Genomic DNA, 14,505 nt, shown 5'->3' on the forward strand with positions numbered 1-14,505 from the left:
CACACACCAACGCCATGCATGTGGGGTCCCCGTCATGCGGAATCAGGTGGATCGGGAAATGACGGATGCATAGAAAACGGAAAACCGAGCTTGCCATACTGCATTGTGCAGGAGTGTCTGTGAAATCCGACTGTTGTAAGGTACACACATACATAGTGTCTGTGAAAATCCTTGTCTCCAGAGTGGGCGGGTGCACGCATAGCAACCCGGCGCAACAACCCCTGTGTGTGCCTAACTGCGCGCACGTGTGTGTGTGTGTGTGTGTGTGTGTGTGTGCTTTGGGGTAGCACCTACTACAGTACTATCCTTAGGCCTTACGTTGTATTATGTTTTGACACTTTTGATCAAGGGGACTCACAAGCAAATCGCCCTCCGTACGGAATACACTGTCGTATTAGTAGTCGTGTTCTAACTAAAGGGTAGGAATTAATGGATTTTTTCCACCTCGTTTCTCCCTCGGGCGGAAAAACCTTTCGCGGTGTAGCGATATTTTGCGCACTGCAGTGCCTATTCAGGAAACAAAATCTACCAATGACACAGCAGAGCATGGCACGTACCACAGCCACTAAATGCAGTAAAAAGGCAGAGGGGAGACAAGTTACAGCTAACTGACTCCCCGCCTATTCAAACCTGCAGCCACCCGGCTGCAGCCCTGAGATCTCTCTCTCCTACCCAACTCACCTCTCACCCTGAAATTCTCTATCCACCGGCCGCAGATTACCGACCGGCGAACATGGTTGGCAAGAACAAAGGGAAAAAGAAGGGGATCCCTCCCCCTACCCCGCCGCGGGGCGCGGCGGGGCCCAGCAGAGGGGCCGCGGTGAGCGCAGCCGCCGGCCCTCCCCCTTTCAGCGGCCCGCGGCGGGTAACCCGCCAGCAGGCCAGCGCTGGTCTCTGTCCGTCAGGAGTTGACAGCCAGGAGTTCAGGGAGATGATGCTACACATCCAGGAGGAAGTGGAGTTAAACAGAGAGAAGAGCTCAGCCAAAAGGAAAGGCAAAGCAGCTGCACGCCAGAAAGAAAACCCTGCCCCAGCAGCTTCCGGCTCAGCCACATCAGAGGCCCGGCCAGAGGACTCCAGTAACCTCGCGGTGCAGCCTAGCCTGCATAAGCTGCAGCAGGACCTGGACCTGAAGAAAGCAGAGAGGGACAGAAAGATGGCGGAGCTGAAGATGATGGATGAAGAGTGCCTGGCAGCGGAGGCAGAGCTGCACAGGCAAGCCAATGGAGGCTTGCTCAGAGCCTCACCTGGGCTCCACACCATGGGCGATGCCCCCACAGCCGGAGCGGCCGCCGGAGGACAGACAGGCACACCGACAGCCGCCCCAGCTAAGGACCCTACCGGCCAGCCGGAACTCGATCCCGAAGGTAAACCTCCCGACTCCATCCCTCCTGGCAAACGGTTTAGCTATCTGAGCCGCGATCAGCGGCCCGAGTTAGTTAAACCGGCCGAGCGATGCAGCTGCGAATTTCTACTCCGAGAGCGAACCCGACCTGCCCTACTCTAGGGCCCTAATAACCTGCCGGCCCGATAGTCAGCTAATACCTCGGCAGGCGTCCGGACCCTAAGCCCCTTACTGTCCGACCGTCAATATTTGCAATATTCCGAATATCGAAAATATTCGCAAATTCCAATATCGACCGCGTTAATTGTCCCAAACGAATTACCGCGGCCGCCGGGCCCTGCTATACCGGTCCGGCACCTACGCGCGATTTACTCGTAACCCGCGCGAGATACACGACGCTTACGCGCCGCGTAGCACTAACCCACAAGCCGCTAGCAGACAACCGGCAAGAGTACAGCCAATCACACGAGTATAGAGTTAGAACGCTCACTCAGCGCTAGCCGCCTGCGTCAACCCCGCTCCGTATAGTAGCCTGCGCTACACAGCAGCGCCTGCGGTGACAAACCGGAGAGAGCATACTCTCTAGCCTTCGGGCAGCTCGCGCCCGCAGAGCAAGCGCTCTAGCGTGGCCGCATACAGCATCAGAGCAAGCGCTCCCCCCCACTAGTCCAAGCGGACAGCATCAGGGCAAGCGCCCGCACACCAAAGCAGCCCCACGGGCCCGCTCACCGCAGCAACCCTCTCTTTACGCCCCGAGCGTAACGGCTAACCGCGCATGGCGTTCCCCAGAGGAGCCCATCCGGAAGAGGAGAGCCATCGCCGCACTCCCGCAGCCAGAGCAGCTACAGCCGCAGGCCCCCGCTGACCCGCTGACAGGCCAAACAGGCCCGCTCGTGCTCGCCCCAGCAGCCCTGATGGGCTCAGCAGCATTCACGGGAGCCAATTTCCCGGAACTGACCCAGCAGCCGGCCCCACAGCCACAGCAGCTGCTCCCTACCCTGCAGCCATCCCGCCCGCTGGAAGCCCCGCCAACAGCCCCTAGCGCGCATGCCGAGGCACAGCCCCTGCCCCGGAACCTCAGCTCTGCATTCCAGCGCATGCTGGACCCACTGCCCAGCACAGCAGGCGCGATCCTCCAGCCGACCAAAGGCAGCCAGGCGCCCGCAGACAGCACACCCAAGCTCCCGGACCTACAGATGCTAGCAGCGCCCGCGACTGCGCCAACGACAAAGGCCAGCCGCCCAGCCGCCCCCATCGACCTGCCGGACATCAAGACAATCGTCAGCAGCAAGCAGCTCGCAGTGATGGGCACCGACCTGGCAGACGGGAACACAGTCGCCCAGACCGCCAAGACCCGGATGATGGCTATGTTTCGCTCGACCCTGTTCGCAGCTTTCACTACAGCAGCCAGGGACCGCCAGATCCATCAGCGCCAGAATGAAGTGCTCTCGGCCTTCACCGACCTGACCCGCAAGGTCCTCGACATAGATCACGCCGTGAGATCGTACCACTTCTATGGCAGCGCAGACGAGACGAAGCATGCGGACTCCGTTTCTATCGGCCCGATACACGGCAACTTTCTGTTTGATACCATCATACAGATATGGACCGTCCCGGCCTGCGCAGGGGCCCTGGGAGAGTGGAATGCCTATTACCATTCTAAGGTTAAGCCCCTCCGGGAGAGCGTCGCAACAGCCATGAACAGCAGCGCTTCCCGCATCAGCTTCGCCCAGCTAGTGACCTACATGGAGAACTTCAGTACCCAGTTGCACACAGCAATCAACGGCTTCGTCCAGGAAGCCAACAAATTCGTGCGGGGTCATACCTCCCAGACGCATGCCACCTTCTCCTTGTTCGAGGCCCACGACGGCTGGCTGCACAAGCTGATGGGAGTCCTCCCGCAGACAGACTCCCGGCTGGGCCTGCACACAGGGCAGATCAGCACTCCGGACCCTGGGCACCTGACCCCGTTCCCTGGCGCCCGGCAGGCTCCCAGCGCCAGCATCCCTTCGTTTCAAGCTTATCTGTCAGCCTCCAGCCCGGCCAACCCGTGGACCCAGACGCAGCTGCCCCCCACCCCTTTCGGCATCTCCACCAACCCAGCGCCAGCGACACAGCCCGCCTGGTCCCAAGCAATGATCAGCGCCGCAGACGCCACCCCAGCGGAATCCGCATTCTCCGTCCAGCACCCGTCAGCCGCCCATCGCACCGTCTCGAAGAGAGCCAACAACCCTCAGGAGCTGGCTGCGAAAAGGCAGAAGCATCGCATGCAAGTGATGCAAGCTGGCGCCGCGCCCCACGAGCAGCAGCGCGTCAGGGCCCTCACAGACGGCGTCTGCATCAACCACATCCGCTACCAGCTGGGCTCCCGCCCGCAAGACTGCCGCTCCGAAGAGGAATGCCGCTTCGCTCACTTCTCCGTGGACGATCTGCTATCCTACGGCTATCCCAAAGCCACCATAGAGGCAGCCGCCGCCGCCGTCTCGCGCAAACCCGGAGGAAAATGATCGCGGGGAACCCCCCCCCCCCCCCCCCTCTTCTCCTCCCGTCTCTCTCTCGCAGCTCCCGCAGCCACCCACGGCAGCAGTAGCTGTAACAATAACCGTTGACACCCTTGGCCATGCCGCTGTCCCGCGCAGGGCCCCCGCAGAATTTGTCCCCGCCCCCGGCACACCTGCTTGCCCATGCGCAAAGACGCACAGCCTGGGACAAGTTCCGCAGCGTCCGTCGCAGACTGCGCACCGAGGACCAGCAGGACCTCATCATCAGAGCCCACCTTGCAAATTGGGCAGCAGCACGCCTGCTGGAGGAAGCCCGCGCCGCAGGCAGCTTCCCAGTCGTCCCGCTCCGCTGGTACAAGCCCTCGGACACCCTCGAGTCCGCAATCCGCGCCTTCGACTACGAGTCCGACCCAGAGGAGGAAGTATACTTCCACAGCCTGCCCCTCGACACGGCTCTCGAGACGCTCGAGCATCAAACGCACAGCCTGCTCCTGACCTCCGCCCAGCTGGAACGCGTTACCCAACGCCCGCATCCCAGCCCCACCATCCGAGACTCCTGGCTTCCCCTCGTCCGAGCCGTAGAGACGCTAGAAAGCGCCCGGCACCAGACAGAAGTCATAGTCCGTAACCCTAAGCAGGACTACGCCCAGCTACCCCCGGGTGCGGCAGTCGCAGCGCCGCCATCAGCGGCCCGCTCGCGCAGAGCAGAACCCTTCGCCGCCCAGGCTCCGCCAACCGACGCCGCCCTCGCACAGGAGTTTCAGCACGCGCTCCAGCTCCCGCTCCCAGACATTAGCCACCTTCCCCCCATGTTTTCCCCGGAAGAAGTAGGCGCCGCCACATGCCGCTGGTTTAGAGAGGCCTAGTCCCTGTGCCAACCAGCCCGTGTAATGACACCTAACCGCCAATGTGTCCGCATGTCCAGGCGACGCAGCCCAATTGCATCAAGAGCTGTTCCGCGGGCCAGTGTCAGGAGTCGCGATCACCCGCCTGCAGGACCTGCAGCGCTACGGCAGATATAGACTGCTGCCCTCTCAGTCGCAGCGCGTTATCGACATGGCAGGCGCTATCGGCTCGTTCCCCCTGTCCTGTCTTCAAGCCGGCCTGACTCTTAGCCGGTATCAGTCCGTAGAGGTCAACCCCGTCTCCCGAGGAGTGCTAAAAGCCAATATCCCCGTACTCCGCCACACCTTCCCCAACCAAACCAGCGATGCGACATTCGCAGCCTTTGACGAGTCCGTCCCCCAGGACCTATTCATCGCAGCCCGGTCAGCCATGCTGTGGCTGCAGGAGCAGACAGAGCTGCCGACCCTGGCGTCTATCACCGCTCCATGCGTCGGAGGTTCGGTGGCCGGGGCTGGCCGGGGCGCAGGCACGCCAGTCGGGGCAGTGTTCCTGCCAGCCCTCACCATCGTAGGATTCATTATGGAGGAGTATAAAGCCAGAGGGCAGCTCGTCCCCGGCACCGCCCCGTGCGGCTGGTTCCTCGAAACCACGGAGATTAAGCCCTCCGATCACCGTCCAGCAGTCCTGGAGCTGGAAGAAGCTTACGCCACAGCCCTCGGCGCCAAAGCCGTCGATAACGCAGCGTGGCGGGGCTCCACCGCTCACAGGCGAGCCCAGGTGTACACCAACATCGGCCTCGCCCAGGACTGGCCGACCATGAGCGCTCAGCCGCCCATCGCCCCGTTCATTCCCCTGCAGGATATCCTCCGCCACGGAGAGCGCGTGCAGACATGGCAGCCCAGTTTTCACGGCCCAGCGCAGCCCCCCAACGCCGCAGGCAAGCCGCTGGTCGTATACCCCAAGCACCTGCGTACAGCAGGCTCGCATCAATGGAGAGCAGCCACCCTGACCCCGCAGCAGCTTCAGTCGGCGCGATACAGAGCAGACCCCCTCAACGGCTGGGGACACGGGCCAGGCGTCACCTGGTACCAGGGCACATTGGCCGTCCCGACTGCCACCCAAGTGGAAAAATCCATGGGCTATCGGCCAGGCTACACTGCCGCCTACGTCCCCTACCACCCAGCCACCCCGATCTCGCAAGTGCCAAGACTGCCCCTCGCAGAAGGGGACAGGGTCGCTCGACTAGGGGACGCGTGGGACCCGAACGCTTGTACGTTTGCCATCATCGATCGCATCGCAAGCTCAGCCCGGATGCCAGCCCCCCAGACTCGGCCCAGCAATAAGCGCCCCCGTCCGCCCGTGCCCGCTCCGAGCTCAACGCCGAAGCGCCCTCGCGCCTCCGGCCGGCCAGCGCCCGCCGCACCCGCAGCAGCACAGGAGCCCAGCCCAGACCCGCAAGCGCCCGCAGACCTCGCCCTGGACGTCGGGACCCTGCAGCATGAAGCCGCAGCATGGGCAGAAGAGCCCGTGGACTCGGACGACTCATGGCTGCTCGAAACCGAATTCCAGTCCTGCGGCATGAAACCCGTGCTGCCGCCCAAGCCAGAGGACAGGCAGCCCCCACCTCGCCAGAGCGTCGTCGCCACGCTGAAACCCGGCTCCGCACCCATGGCAACCGCGCGCTACCAGCTAGACAGCGCCTTCCGCTTCCTCGAGCACCTCCGCGCCAAGACCTTACCTGCGGAAGCGCTCCTGCCCGACGCAGAGTTCCAGCAACTCGTCATTGACCGCCTAACCAACCCGGAGAGCCAGTTCCGCCCCGGCAACGTGCACGCGCATCGCCGCCTCTGGCACGAGTTCCTGACCGAGACTCAAGGCCCGCAGTCTACCCAGCAGCCGCACGTCAAACGCGTCTTACGCGTCCTGGAGCACGGCGTTCAGCCCCAGTGGGTTAACCCCTCAGCCGCGTCGCAGCAGCTGCACCCCAAGTGGGCGGCGCGTATGCACACCATGCGTAAACTCCTCGCCCGCTTCTACCCCGAGGCGCGCGTAGACGAGCTCATGAGCGGTGACGCCCCAGGCCAAGTCTGCCTGCCCAACCTACGCAGCTGTGACAGCCACACCGAGTTCGTCACAACAGAAATCCATGAGCTGCTGCGCTCGGGCCGCATCCGAGAGTGGTGGTGGCCGGACGGTCAGCCGCCTACCTGTATCCTGCCCCTAGGAGTAGCGGTGCGCGCCATCACAGGCAAGCTGCGCCTGATCTTCGACGGCAGGTATATCAACCTATTCGCAAAGTACGTCCCCTTCAAATACGAGTCCCTCGCTGACATCCTGGACTATACCAGCAAAGGTAGCTGGGCATCCGTGTCCGACATCAAGGCCGGCTACCATGCTCTCCTCCTCCCGGAGCTCAGCCCGTTCATGGGCATCTACTGGCAAGGCACAGTTTACGTCTGGACGGTGCTCCCGTTCGGCTACGGCCCCGCCTGCCGCATCTTTACGGAGGTCACTTCCGCCATGTTCAAGCCGCTCCGCGCCGCCGGGATCGCCCTGACATCCTACATCGACGACAGGTTCTCAGCTAATCCCCAGGCAGCCGTCTGCAAGCTCGAGGTCCTAGCCCAGTTCGCCGTCATGGCAGCCCTGGGCTGGTACGTTAACGCAGCCAAAAGCGTCATCACCCCGAGCCAAGACGTCGAGTTCCTCGGCCTGCGCATCGACCTCCAGCTCGGCAGGTTCGTCGTCCCGGACAAGAAACTTCAGCTCATCCTGACTCAGCTGAACAGCGCCATCGCCGCGCCTGCTGCAGTCACCGGCCGAGAGATGCTCAGCATCGCTGGGCGCATCATGGCCACCCGCCTCGCCGTGCCCCTGGCCCCGCTGCTCAGCCGCCACATCTACTTGCTGATGCGCAACAACCAGTCGCTCCAAAGTATCGTGCCTGACCCCGACCTCGCCCTGCACGTCCTGCGCTACCTACACGACACGTACGCCCGATACAACGGCAAGGCGTTCTGGAAGCCGCCCGGGGGTATTGTGTTCGCGGGAGACGCAGGCGAGTACGGCGCGGGAGGCTTCACAGTCACCGGTGAAGTCGCCCGCCCATTCGTATTCTCCTTCACCCCGGAGCAACTGCAAGCCGTCGCCACCCACGAATTTCACAGCACGGCCCGTGAAATATACTGCGTCATGCTAAGCGTCATGGCGCTGATCGAGACGATCCCGGACCAGCTGCGGCACTCGCGCCTCAAATACGTGACGGACAGCCAGGCAGCGTTCCACACCATCATGGGCATGCAAGCCCAGACGTATCAGGACCTGGAGCGCGTCATGACGATTTGGCAGGCATGCGCAGACAACGACATCGCGTTTAGCATGGCGTGGTCTCCCCGGGAGGAGCCCCACATGCAACGCGCCGACGAGCTGTCCAAGCTCGAGGACAACACGGCGTGGGGGCTCGCAGACTGGGCCTTCAACCAAATCATTACAGATCTACAGGTGGACCCCGCCGACATTCAGCTCGACCCGTTCGCGCAGCCTGAGTTTCACAGAGCAGCCCGCTGGTTCTCCCTCTTCAACACCGTCGGCTCTTCCGGAGTGGACGGCTTCTCCCAGAAGTGGCGCATGGCCGACGGCTCCCGGCCTAAGCTCTGCTGGGTGAACGGCCCGTTCCACATGATGGGCCGCGTCCTCCGGAAGGTCGCTGCAGAGCGCGTAGACTGCATCATCATCGCTCCGAAGTGGCCTCAACACTGGTCCGCCCTGCTTGCTCGAGACCTGCCAGTGCAACGCACCGCCACTCTCAGGAGCTGCGCCTCCGACGGCACCCGTGCCCCAGCGTTCATCCCCGGCTCTCGAGTCAGCCCCAAGTGCCGAAAAGGGCCCCCTTTCTGGCATACCGCAGCGTACCTGGTGAGATGGCCGCGCTCCCCAGCTGCGCCCCCTCCGGAAGAGGCCTAGTCGCCAGCCTCTGCTTGTGCCTCGTCACGTGTAAGTAGTCTTCCAGGCTCTCCGTCTGCGCCCAAAGCCGCTTCCGCGCCAGCCGGCCAATGTCTTGATCCCCCTCGGCGTACGCATGCTGCGTGCTGCCCCGGCGTATCCCGTGCAGGCTCTCCCCCTGCCACCGGCCAATTTCCCGCAAGTGCTGCTGCAGTCGTCGATTCAGCGCCCCGCTGCTCACCGCCCGTTGCACCTCGAACCCGTCGTGACTGCCATTGCTGGGCGGGAACAGCCAGCACTCCAGCGCCTGCCCGCATGCCTCCACCGCCTGCGCATACTGAGGTAGTACCTCGCACAGAGAGCACCCCGGGTTCTCGCTCCAGCCGTATGCCAGCTCCAGCGTCCCCGGGTGCTTCGTCCGCCGGGTCTTTGTCCCAGCGCTGCATTCCACCAGCACCGTCCGATCCCTCGGTAGCGCACCCGCCCGGATGTCGGCCCACGCATCGCTGCATAGCTTGTCAGCGTAGCAGAAGTCCTTCAGGCGTAGTCGGCAGCACTCCTTGCCACGCTGCCCCGTCTCCCACAAGTACGCAAACGCACAGGCATCGCGTAGACTCAGCGCCCTCTCGTAAGCGCTCGCGCTGGCGCCCGCTTTCGCCAGCAAATGCCGCATCAGCGCGCCATGCTGCCCAGCATCCACGGGAACCGCTCCGCTACTGGAGTAGTCATGGTCGTGGAACGCATGCGAGTCGTACCCCTTTAAGTACAGCTTGACCACAGCGTGCGAGACAGGGTTGCCCCCCGGCCGGCTCTCTGACCAGGGCCCGTCCCTTCCCACTCCTTCGAATATCCGACTCAAGTGGCTCGCCGTCGCCCGCAGCGTCCCCGGCGCTACATCCAGGGGCGCAGCCGCGCAGCCGTCCCGCCGCAGCCCAGCAGCACTCGCACTTCTGCCGGAATGCCGGCCGCGCCAATGCTCCAGAAACGCTAACACGTCCCATGGATGGCTGCCCTCGAAGCTCGGCCGCACCGCCAGCGGGTAGCCCTGCCGCCATGTGTCCCATTCGCTGATTAGCTTCCGCCGTCGTCGCCACGCCTCCTCTCCGTGCCCACTGCGACTGATCAGCGCAGCGCCCTCCAGCAGCGGCCCCGACAGCCGCATCCCCGCCTCGGCATCCGCCGCATCTATGATGCCGCCCCGCTGTTCCTCGGGCGCCGAGAACGCAGCCCCGTAGCCAATCCTCCGCCCGAACAGCCGCCTCAACTCCCCTGTATACGCCTGCACCATCAGACGTATACTGTCAATCATGGGCAGGCTAATCAAGACATCGACTAGCCAAATCCAACTGGTATCCAAGACGCCACTGGCCCAGCAAATAAACTGCTGTAGCCAATTGGCTGCACAACCATGATTGCCCCTTAAGACACACAACACCAGCAGCATGGTCAATGCTAACAGATGGTCAGAATTGATTAATTGACTGGAACCCTAGAGCAACCCTAGTTCCAAAGTCAACATCATTAATTTGACCAAACCTAGAGCATAGGGTATGAGAGATACCTCTGCCTTACTAGCTGATGTTAGTCATGACATGATATGTAATCACTACTAGTCATTGCCTAGATTAGCAATCCTGTTTCATAGTGCACTGCAGTGCCTATTCAGGAAACAAAATCTACCAATGACACAGCAGAGCATGGCACGTACCACAGCCACTAAATGCAGTAAAAAGGCAGAGGGGAGACAAGTTACAGCTAACTGACTCCCCGCCTATTCAAACCTGCAGCCACCCGGCTGCAGCCCTGAGATCTCTCTCTCCTACCCAACTCACCTCTCACCCTGAAATTCTCTATCCCACCCACCCACACCTGTAGAGCCCCGCTGCCGCAGCTATCCCGCTCCGCAGCTTCCGCCGCCTCGCTTTAGCGATGCAGCAAACCCTGTGATCGCCTCCGCCGCTGTCTCCCTGGCTCTGCCCTCGTCGCTCCCATCTGCCTGTCTGTTCAGTCCCATATTGACCCTCCCCGTCTGCTCACCTGTGTCGTGCGAACCTCTTGTCCGCCGGTTATCCAAGACGCCACTGGCCCAGCAAATAAACTGCTGTAGCCAATTGGCTGCACAACCATGATTGCCCCTTAAGACACACAACACCAGCAGCATGGTCAATGCTAACAGATGGTCAGAATTGATTAATTGACTGGAACCCTAGAGCAACCCTAGTTCCAAAGTCAACATCATTAATTTGACCAAACCTAGAGCATAGGGTATGAGAGATACCTCTGCCTTACTAGCTGATGTTAGTCATGACATGATATGTAATCACTACTAGTCATTGCCTAGATTAGCAATCCTGTTTCATGCAAATTGCACTGGCATGGACTCCGGCCGTGAGTCCACGGGTCAGTGCATGCGTTCAGTGCATGGACAATACGCAGGACACAGGCCGAGAGAAGGTTGTCGGGAATCGTGCGACGCCATTAGATCGTTCCCGGGATACTCTGCCTATATTTCGTATGACAAGTTGCGATCTCTCGATCTCCAAACATTAACGAAGAGCCATGGCTGCCGGCGAGGGTGTAAACCCGGGGACCGTTATGAGGTGAGGTGCTCGAACTATTTCCTGAAGGAGTGCAGGCGTACGGAGGGACGGTCTCGGCCAGAGAGACGAGGCTGGAAATGTCTGCCCCTTCCCCTTTGACCTCCACCTCCTCGTACCTCTGCCCTAGCCTTTACCTTTTCCCTCTCCATCCTCTTCTGCTTCCCTATCCTTGAGAACCCTTATGCACCCCCTTGGCCCCCTCACCACTCATTCCCACGACGTAGTGTCTCCCCACTCACCCCGGCCCCTGCTCCCCTTCGATCAGCCCATGCCTCCGTTTCTGTGTTTCATCCGACCTCACACGCTTGTGCTGCTCTAGTCACGCTCCTGACATGTCTGAACGGCGGTGCTGCAGGGCCATAGCGGTGGGAATAATCGCCGTCGGTTCCAAAGGGGCAGCGCTCGCGAAGAGCGCGGGGGGCGTCAAGGGTTTGTCTTTACTTGCTGGGGCAGGAGCTGCAGCAGCCGCAGGTACAGCCGAGCGCAGCCCTGTCCATCATGCCTCCGTCGTCGGCGTTACTTCGCCCATATCCTCTTCACCCAGGGGGCCCTCCCTTCTCTCCACACACACACACACACACACCAAAATTGTTCTTCCCGCCCACCTCTGGTCTCATTTGCATCACGCGCAGCTTGATTCCCAGTCCCGGTGGCAACTGCGAACCCCTACATACTTCTTGCACACCCACTCCTCATCCCCCGTAGACACGTGTAGCGGTGTAGTGGTGTAGTGGTGTCCGCTTACCCCAGGCCTTGAGCACTTTACGTCTGAACTCAGCCCACACCCGCAGCAGCGTTGCAAGAGTTCCCCCTGCTGTGGCACAGTAACCGATCCCTGGGCTGGCCTGCGTCGCAGGAGTCACGTACCAATCAGGCACGCCATCATCACCTCAGCCGGGGCCGCCCCAAGCCAAGTGATCCCCATGGCCGCCCATCTGACCTCGTAATGTAACTGCTTCCAGGACTCAGAGTGTGTAGAGTTCTTGCGCTTATGATGCGCATGCAAGTCCGCTCATACTCGTGCATCCCCCACTACATGACGCCACGTACCGCTGCGCCGCATTCCTCCTTGCATGGCCAGCTAGGTGCCGCGGAGGCGGTTGGCGTCGGATGGCACTGTTCCGCTGTCAGCACAGGGCGCGCATGCAATCGTCTTTGTAGCACGGAGGCCATCAACAGATCTGCTCCCCTTCCCAGACGCTGATTTGATATTGGCAAACTTGACAGTGTGTGTGTGTGTGTGTGTGTGTGTGTGTACGCCCCCACCCCAAATGCATGAAGGTCACGATTAGCAATCACAGCCTATTCACAGTCACTGCTTCCAACTGAATAGTGCTGGCGGGGAAGGCCACAGATCGTGTGCGGCATAGCGATGACACACTCAAAGCCCATTGTACCGATGTCTTGCTGCCAACACTCTGAGGTACAGAGAGAGAGAGAGAGAGAGAGAGAGAGAAGCCTTGCGGCAGAAAGTGTAGGCTCGACCTCAAGTACTCTCGATCTGCTCTAGTTTGGACACGAGTGCTGGTTTCACGCTGGATGCCAGCGGTGTGTTGACCGTCTGCCGGCAATTCACAAAGGCCCAGCGCAGTTTTTGCATGCTAGAGCGGCGACTCTTTGCTACATACCATACTACCGATGGTTAATGGTCCAAGATAGCCCTGCGTCCAAGACCGTCCAGCGTCACAGGACGAGACTGTGGGTACGGACGGCAGCCGCCATGCAAATCCCGATAAGGGCTTACCTCACGCAACAGAGAGGAATGTCTTTCCACCAGACCGTGCACCTGTGGAAGACGCACTGTGGCAACGTCCTGGCAACGCAGTGTGGCCTGGAGGCCGATGCCAGTGCATAATTCTCGGCTTTTGTTGGCCTCCCAGCGCATATAATACTAGACAAGGAAATGGTAGACAGGTGCGCAGAACTCGCATGTGTCGCATTGCTCCCCGGATACAGTATGCGGAGCACAAGGCTGAGCTTACATGAGACCAGCAACGGCGTGGCAAGTGAAGTGCCCACATCGGTGACTGTTGGCAGTGGCTTTCATAGCGCCTTCACAGCTCGGCGGCGTTTCACTCACTTGCTTCTCCGGGGGGATGGCGCTCATGTTGGCTCCAATTAAAACAAGGCTCCACCTTCTTGGTCGGGGAAAGGGACGGTCGGGGACGGGTAGCTCCCTGCAGTTGGAGGCTTTACATTTCGAGCACGGAAAAGAGCAGCACCTAGGCAAAGTCATCACTATGCTGTGTTTGATCTATATCTTGTGTTGCGCTACTGACTTCGGGGGGCTAGTGCATAGTGTGTGTGTGTGTGTGTGTGTGTGTGTGTGTTTGTGTGTGTGTGTGTGTGTGTGTGTGTGTGTGTGTGTGTGTTCAAGCCCGCATGTCCAGGACACCTCATCACTGTGCGTGGTGCTTGAACACAAGTGGAGGGCGAAGAGCCTTGTGTGCCGCCTCGAGCGCCAGCCGCTGTTCGTAGTCCTCCTTGGCCTCCACCCTCACCAGGTGCTGCACCTGCAACGCCACGTTACAGCTCTGCTGTCACGATAGGGCTGCATCACCTCCCTTCTCAAGAAGCCCCCCCCCCCCCCCCCCCCCCCTTCCGCTCTGCACCACCACCAACAGTCCTCTCAAATTGCCGCAGAGTGCGAACAGACCTGCAAACAACAATCCCTAAAGCCCGGAGTTCCTTCGCCCCATGCAACAGCCCGGCGGGAACAAGAACCTTGCGAATCATTCCCCGGACAGAGTCATTGTTTGGCTTCTCTGTGACAGTCCACGTTTTGGTGAGGCCCAAGCGCTTTGCAGGTGTCCTTGAGCCTTGTCTTCTTGCCCGCCAGCCCGCGCACCAGCGTCACCACCAGCCTACCCGCCTCTGCGGGCGCCTTGCTGGACATCTTTTCCAACCTGCGCCGCAGGAGAGGCACTGTGTGGACACTTACGGCTGAACTCAGACGGCTAACGCAGTCCGCACGTGGGACAACCTTTCAGGGTGCGATGGGCACACAGACGGGCCGAGGTTACCGTACCTTCTCGTCAGCTTGGGTGTTGGCCACCGAGGCTGGGCGGCTGAGCCCTCTGAGGGCTGAGGCTCTTAGTTGATTCCTATTCCCCGTATTGTTCTCCCATATATCCGTATTACTTTCGGTAATTTTTCTTCATACTGGTTGTATTATGGTCCTTACGTTCATCCCTGCTCTAGCTAGGGTTACTCGTACGAAAAGAGGCGTGTCATGCCTCGATATCAATGAACTCGATAGATAGACGCCGAA

The 14,505-nt window shown here is 60.7% G+C and overlaps 1 long non-coding RNA gene across 1 annotated transcript; it reads right to left on the reverse strand.

Moving 5' to 3' along the window:
* Positions 1 to 13,412: 13,412 nt before the first annotated feature.
* On the reverse strand, positions 13,413 to 14,187 carry LOC142355385 (uncharacterized). The gene is made up of 2 exons (XR_012761196.1): positions 13,959 to 14,187; positions 13,413 to 13,747 (listed from the first exon to the last, which is right to left on the reverse strand). It is a non-coding gene; the product is annotated as an uncharacterized LOC142355385 (long non-coding RNA).
* Positions 14,188 to 14,505: the final 318 nt, after the last annotated feature.

This window comes from Convolutriloba macropyga, unplaced genomic scaffold, assembly GCF_964194025.1.
Source record: "Convolutriloba macropyga unplaced genomic scaffold, txConMacr16.3 SCAFFOLD_5646, whole genome shotgun sequence".
In the NCBI taxonomy this organism is placed as follows: domain Eukaryota; kingdom Metazoa; phylum Xenacoelomorpha; order Acoela; family Convolutidae; genus Convolutriloba; species Convolutriloba macropyga.